Genomic DNA, 6,521 nt, shown 5'->3' with positions numbered 1-6,521 from the left:
TTGCTCCCATTTAAAATGAATTACATTATTCACTCGTTCGCGCTGTAATATTATTTTTTCTTTTAAATCTAAAACAACAACCTAAACAATGTAAAATGTTATACATCATGCTCACATGCACGATTGCATACTATTTACATAAGTACAATTTCTGGAAAAGCTACAGATCCCCAAATCCTGGAGGAAAAAAAATTACATTTCTTGGGGAATCAAGAGAAATTCTTCAGCACTAAGCTTTCTGAATTGATTTACATCTGTTTTTCTGTTCTCTTAGAAACTGCAGTTCCGATAATAGAAGGCGGTAAATTTGCAAATTCTTCTTTGTATTATATTCAAATTACTTGACTCTAAGTCTGCGACAGCAGCTGGCAAGGCCTCACTGTGCTGGAAAACTTAGTATTAGTAATAATATATAATATATATCTGGATTTCCAGATTTTTGAAGCACCCCTTGAGATGCACAAAGTATCACCGAATCACGGCCTTGGAGAAAAACGAGAAAGCAGTCCCTCCCGAGATAGAAAAAGACATATTATAAAAAAGGAAATTTTTATACCAACCGAGTTATCGGTTAGTGTAAAATTTGAACTTCAGTTCAATCCATCCAGCTAAAACGCCAGGCCAAAGCAATAAAGTTGCTGTTTCCACAGTTAATCTGGTTTTGTTTCTCTGCAGGATTGCTGTGTATTCTTCCTTAATCGCTGAAATGGAGGGATGAAAATGGCGAAGGACTGAATTTATGTACAGAGAGCAGGTGGAAATATGGAGCCTTCACATTTATGGTAAGGAAAATGGTGTTTTAAGACTCAAATTTTGAGTTTTATATTTCTTAGCTCCCCTTTTAAATGAGACTCAGTTAAAATCCTACGCGCTTGCGTTCCTCCTGTGGAAACAACTCTTTTCACATTATTCATTATAACGAAAGGTTTAATACCCACCTAAGAGAGCAGAAAGGACTCCGCAATTTAATTCCTTCTCCTCCTCTTCCTCTCTACAAACGCTCCTCCCCTTCTAGCACTGTTGACGTTCCTTAGCTGGGTCATGAAACGTCTGCAAGAAAACAGGCAAAGTTCAGAGAGCACCAAGGAGCCCACAGCCTTCCTCCTCCTCCCTCCACGAACACCACTCCCTTCTAGCGCTGATGATGTTCCCCAGTTGGGTCATGAAACGTCTGCAAGGAAACCCCTGAAGCTCAGAGGGCACCAAGGAAGCCCACAGTTCAAACAGACTCACTCTTAATACCCCCACACACACCTTTGTCAAGGGGCCATTAAAAAAAAAATGCTGAGCTAGTCTACTCTACATAACAAAGGTAGGATTAGCCTTCAACGGAAAATCACCACGTGGCATCTGGGAACTCAGCCAAGCTTGGGACTCAAAAGACACACAACTTATAAAGTTAGCTAAGACCCCCCCCCCTGCCCCCTGCCCCTGGGAGTCTGGCAACCAATCGGAATACATTTCTTACACAGGAACAGGAAGCAGAGAGGTGGGGGCCGAACAGAGAGTATAAAAACCCCAAAACCCCAGGAACTCTCAACAAGCCCCCTTTTTCCCCCCTCTTTTTCTTCTTCTCCCAACATCTGGAAGCATCTGATGAGCCCCCCTTTTTCTGTTCAGGAGCTCAAGCCACGTGACCCTGTCCACCTTTAAACCATCATTCCAAGCAGCCTCCGTGTTTCCAGTCTCTTTTTCCCCCCCCACTTGGAACTGAACCCAGGAGGATATTTTCCTTCCAACACGCCTCCAAATACGAATTTTTGATCTTCTCAGCCACCCCTGCAAAGCACTGAAGCGCTTGTTAAATATTTAAACCTCTCGAAATCTTGAAAGGGAAACCCCGATTCCCGCTCAAAAACAGATTTGTCGGTTTCCATTCAGGATCTGAACTCAAGTCCAAAGCACCAAAATGCCTCGTATCCTTCGCCTCCCAGCCCTCCGTGGCAAAAGCTATGGGCAACCCTTGACTTATGACCACAGAGGAGACAAAGATTTTCGGTTGTTAAGTGACTTGCCGCATTTCACAAGCTCATTCGCCACCGTGTTAAGTGGATCCTGCAGCCGTAAAGCTGCTGACATGGTTGTTAAGTGAATCGGGCTTCCCCACGGAGTTGGCGGTCATGAGAAGGGGGAATCACGTGACCCCGGGGAAGCCGCAACCGTCGTAAGTACATGCCAGTTGCCAAGTGGTTGAATTTGGATCATCAGGGGACTGCGGGAAAGGCGCAACAGGTGGCGGGTGGCGCAGTGGTTAGGGTGCAGCACTGCAGGCCACTTCAGCTGACTGTTATCTGCAGTTCAGCGGTTCTAATCTCACCGGCTCAAGGTTGACTCAGCCTCCCATCCTTCCGAGGTGGGTAAAATGAGAACCCGGATTGTTGTTGGGGGCGATATGCTGACTCTGTAAACCGCTTAGAGAGGGCTGAAAGCCCTATGAAGCGCTATATAAGTCTAATTAATAAGTAAGTAAGTAAGTAAGTAAGTAGATAGATAGATAGATAGATAGATAGATAGATAGATAGATAGATAGATAGATAGATAGATAGATACTTAGATAGATAGATAGATAGATAGATAGATAGATAGATAGATAGATAGATAGATAGATAGATAGATAGATAGATGATAGATAGATAGATACTTAGATAGATAGATAGATAGATAGATAGATACTTAGATAGATAGATAGATAGATAGATAGATAGATAGATGATAGATAGATAGATAGATACTTAGATAGATAGATGATAGATAGATAGATAGATAGATAGATAGATAGATAGATAGATAGATAGATAGATAGATAGATAGATAGATAGATAGATAGATGATAGATAATGATAGATAGATAGATAGATAGATAGATAGATAGATAGATAGATAGATAGATAGATAGATAGATAGATTAGAGATAGATAGATAGAGATAGATAGATAGATATAGATAGATGATAGATAGATTGATAGATAGATAGATAGATAGATAGATAGATAGATAGATAGATAGATAGATAGATAGATAGATAAACAAACAGTACTTCCCACAAAGAAGAGGAGTCAACCTCTTCTCCTAAGCACCAGAAGGCAGAGCAAGACATAACAGATGGAAACTCATCAAGGAGAGAAGCTGAACTGAGGAGAAACTTCCTGACCGTGAGAACAATTAACCAGTGGAACTACCTGCCTCCAGAAGCTGTGAATGCTGCAACACTGGAAGTTTTTAAGAAGAGGTTGGATAACCAAGTGGTGTAGTTTTTCCTGCCTCAGCATGAGGTTGGATTAGAAGACTTTCCAAAGTCCTTTCCAACTCTTGTTATTCTATTGTATTCTACTCCTCCTCTCTTCTACTCTCTTCACTTCTACTCCCTTCTACTATTCATTTTATATATTCTATTCTATTCTCCTCCTCCTCTCTTCTCTTCTACTTTCTTCTATTCTAATCTCCTCCTCTTTTCTTCTATTCTACTCTTCTACTCTCTTCTCTTCTAGTGGGAAAGCTGCCAGAAGTCACTCTTTTCACTGCCATTGCAAGTTCGAACAGTCACTAAACCAAGAGTTGTAAATTGAGGACGTATTCTTGCATTGAAAGGACGAGGATGATGTAAGATTCTCTGCAAAGGCGTGAGGCCATCGGTTTGCCAAAGTTAGCTTGAAGCCATGAGGCTGAAGTCACTTTCTAGTAAACAAGGTTCTACTGACCTACATTTATCTCTCCTTTACTCTGCCCTGAACTATTAAGATTACCCGGTGAGACTCTCTTTCCAGGAAGGGCGCCCTGCAGAACTCCACGGGACCGTTTTTCCAAGTAAACATTTTTCTCGTTAAACTCTCTTGGCCATTGTCGTTTATATCTTGGCGCTGGCATGGCGTTTCGTTTTCTACTTGGAACTGGGTGCAGCGGAGGCTGTCAAATCCATTCCTTATCTCCAAGACCATTAAACCCCAGGACTCGGATTTAAGGAGAGTTCCCTTTTTAGTATAATGATGGTTTTGGTAGATCCTGAGACTTATTAAGCCTATTTAATGCTCTGAGAATCTGCCCCAAGAGAAAAAAAGATTACAATATTTGCTAAGTGAGGCTAAAACGTGTGAAGACGGTTGCAGGAACTGGGTGTGTCTAGTTTAATGAAAAGAAGGACTAAAGGATGGCACAACAGCAGTGCTCCAATCTTGGCAAAACTTGAACATTGGGCACTATCTAATACAATGAAATTCAAGAGTGCAAAGAGTCAGGTTCTACATTTAGGCAACAAAAACGGAAATGCACAGGGACAGTATAGGTGGTACCTTGCTCAATAGTAGTAACTGTGGGAGGGATCTTGGAGTCCTAGTGGACAACCATTTAAATAGGAGCCAGCCGTGTGCAGCAGCTGCCAAAAAAGCCAACACAGTTCTAGGCTGCACAAACAGAGGGAGAGAATTCAGGATCATGTGAAGTGTTAATTCCACTTTATGATGCCTTGTAGGCCACACTTGGAATACGGCATCCAGTTTTGGTCGCCACAATGTAAAAAAGATGTGGAGACTCTAGAAAGAGTGCAGAGAAGAGCAACAAGGATGATAGGACTGGAGGCTAAAACCTATGAAGAACAGTTGCAGGAACTGGGTACGTCTAGTTTAATGAAAAGAAGGACCAGGGGAGACAGGATAGCAATCTTCCAATATCTCAGGGGTTGCCCCAAAGAAGAGGGAGACAAGCTATTCTCCAAGGCACCTGAGGGTAGAACAAGAAGCAATGGGTGGAACCCTATCAAGGAGATAGATAAGGTTTTCAATCTGTTGACCTCGAATAGCTCCTGGCTCACAGCAGAAGCTCCAACCAGTTTCCAAATCCAAACCGCCCACCTGATGAATATCTTCCCAGGAGACCTAAGAGTATTATAATTCCTCTATTGCATTATTTCTCAACTTTGACAACATCCTCTTAGGCTGGGAATAAATTAGAGTGTCAGGCATTTTATTTTATTTTTGTTATTATTTTCTGTCCATCAGCAGAAAAAGTCTCCAAAAGGGAGAGAAGAGAGAGAAAAGACAAAAAATACATAACTGAAGCTATAAAGAGACAAAACCTGACCGGATAGATCTACCGTTCGTGATTAATTGGGATGAATTTTCTTGCTGGGTAAATGATGATGAATGTTTGAGCTCCCACTGGATGGTGTCTGCTTCCACTTCACTATTTCCTTGCCTTTATTTGTTGCCAAGTGTATTTTTCAAGTGGTTCCAAGGAATGATTTGGAAATACCTGAAGCAGAAGGGATTTTCATTGGCAAGGAGTGGCATTCACATACAAGACAGTCCTCGACGTACGACCAAATTAAGCCTCAATTACTATAGCTAAGCAAGACAGTTGTTAAGTGAAATGTCCATGGAGGTTCTCAATTATCCAGGTCATGGTTATCCCAAAGGTATTTTCCTTCCTTCCTTCCTTTCTCTCTCTCTCTTTCTTCCTTCCTCCTTTCCTTCCTTCTTTCTTTCTCCTTTCTTCCTTCTTTCTTTCCTTCCTTTCTTCCCTCCTTTATCTCTCCCTCCCTCCCTCCCTCCCTCTCCAGCAGGGGACTAGAAGACCTCCAAGTCCCTTCCAATTCTCCCTCTCTCTCTCTCCTCTCTCTCTCTCTCCTCTCTCTCTCTCACACACACACACACACACACACACACACACACACAAACACACAAATACACACACACAGAGAGAGAGAGGGGGGGAACATTTCTTGCAGACCCCAAGCCAGTGGTGAAATTCAATTTTTTTACTGCTGGTTCGGTGGGCGTGGCAGTGGAAGGATAGTGCAAAAACCCCATTCCCTCCCCACTCCTGGGGCCTGCAAGAGATGGTATTTGTCTGTCGGAAACCCAGGGGGTTGGACTAGAAGATCTCCAGTGTCCCTTCCAGCTCTATTCCATTCCATTCCATTCTCTTCTCTCCCTCCCTCCCTCCCTGCCTGCCTGCCTATCTAGCTATCTGTCTGTCTGTCTATTTTGAAAAGGGGCTACAGTGGCGTGGCTGTTGCAACAGCTTCCTTCCACCCCTCTTCCCTGCGGAGTGTCCCCCCCCCGTCCGCTTCTGCCAAGGCCAGGATCTTCAAGACCCCCCCCCTCGCCAAAGCTTTCCTCGTGGCCCCTTTTCCTTTGCACCGACCCTTTCCAGCTCCAGACGCCCCTGAGCGCCTCCGGCTGGCTTTTGTGCCGTTGTGTCTATTGTTGCGTTGCGGCACCTACCCGCCGGTCCCCGCCGGTCCCCGCCAGCCCGTCGTCCCGCGCCGGGCGGGGGAATCCCGCCTTGACTCAAGGTGGGAATTCCCCCCCGGGCGGGTGACGTCAGCGCCTTCGTGCCAAGCGCGCCTCTTAAGCGGGGAAGCGCTGCGGAGCTGCACGGGAGCGGCCAGCCGAGGGTTTGCAAAGTCCCACGGGGGCCTGCAGCGTCTTTCTCCGCCGTAAGTGGCTCCGGGGCATCTGGGCAAACTCCGGGTCTTGGGGAGGGGGTCTCTGGCTGAGTCCTGGGCTCCGGGAGGGGAGAGAAAG

The 6,521-nt window shown here is 44.5% G+C and overlaps 1 protein-coding gene across 1 annotated transcript in view; it reads left to right on the top strand.

Annotated features, from left to right (window-relative positions):
• The first annotated feature begins 6,277 nt into the window (after positions 1-6,277).
• Positions 6,278-6,521, top strand: part of LOC148043233 (purine nucleoside phosphorylase LACC1-like) — a 40,301-nt gene continuing 40,057 nt past the window's right edge. The window contains exon 1 of the mRNA XM_087726327.1: positions 6,278-6,433. The gene's annotated coding sequence lies outside the window, so the exon portion shown is untranslated. The remainder of the gene's footprint in view (positions 6,434-6,521) is intronic.

The sequence above is a fragment of the Thamnophis sirtalis genome, unplaced genomic scaffold (assembly GCF_051295495.1).
Source record: "Thamnophis sirtalis isolate CommonGarterSnake01/CBP01778 unplaced genomic scaffold, rThaSir2_p1.2 scaffold_12, whole genome shotgun sequence".
NCBI classification, from domain to species: domain Eukaryota; kingdom Metazoa; phylum Chordata; class Lepidosauria; order Squamata; family Natricidae; genus Thamnophis; species Thamnophis sirtalis.
The sequence above is the reverse complement of the archived record's forward strand: the minus strand, read 5'-3'. Positions and strand labels throughout refer to the sequence as shown.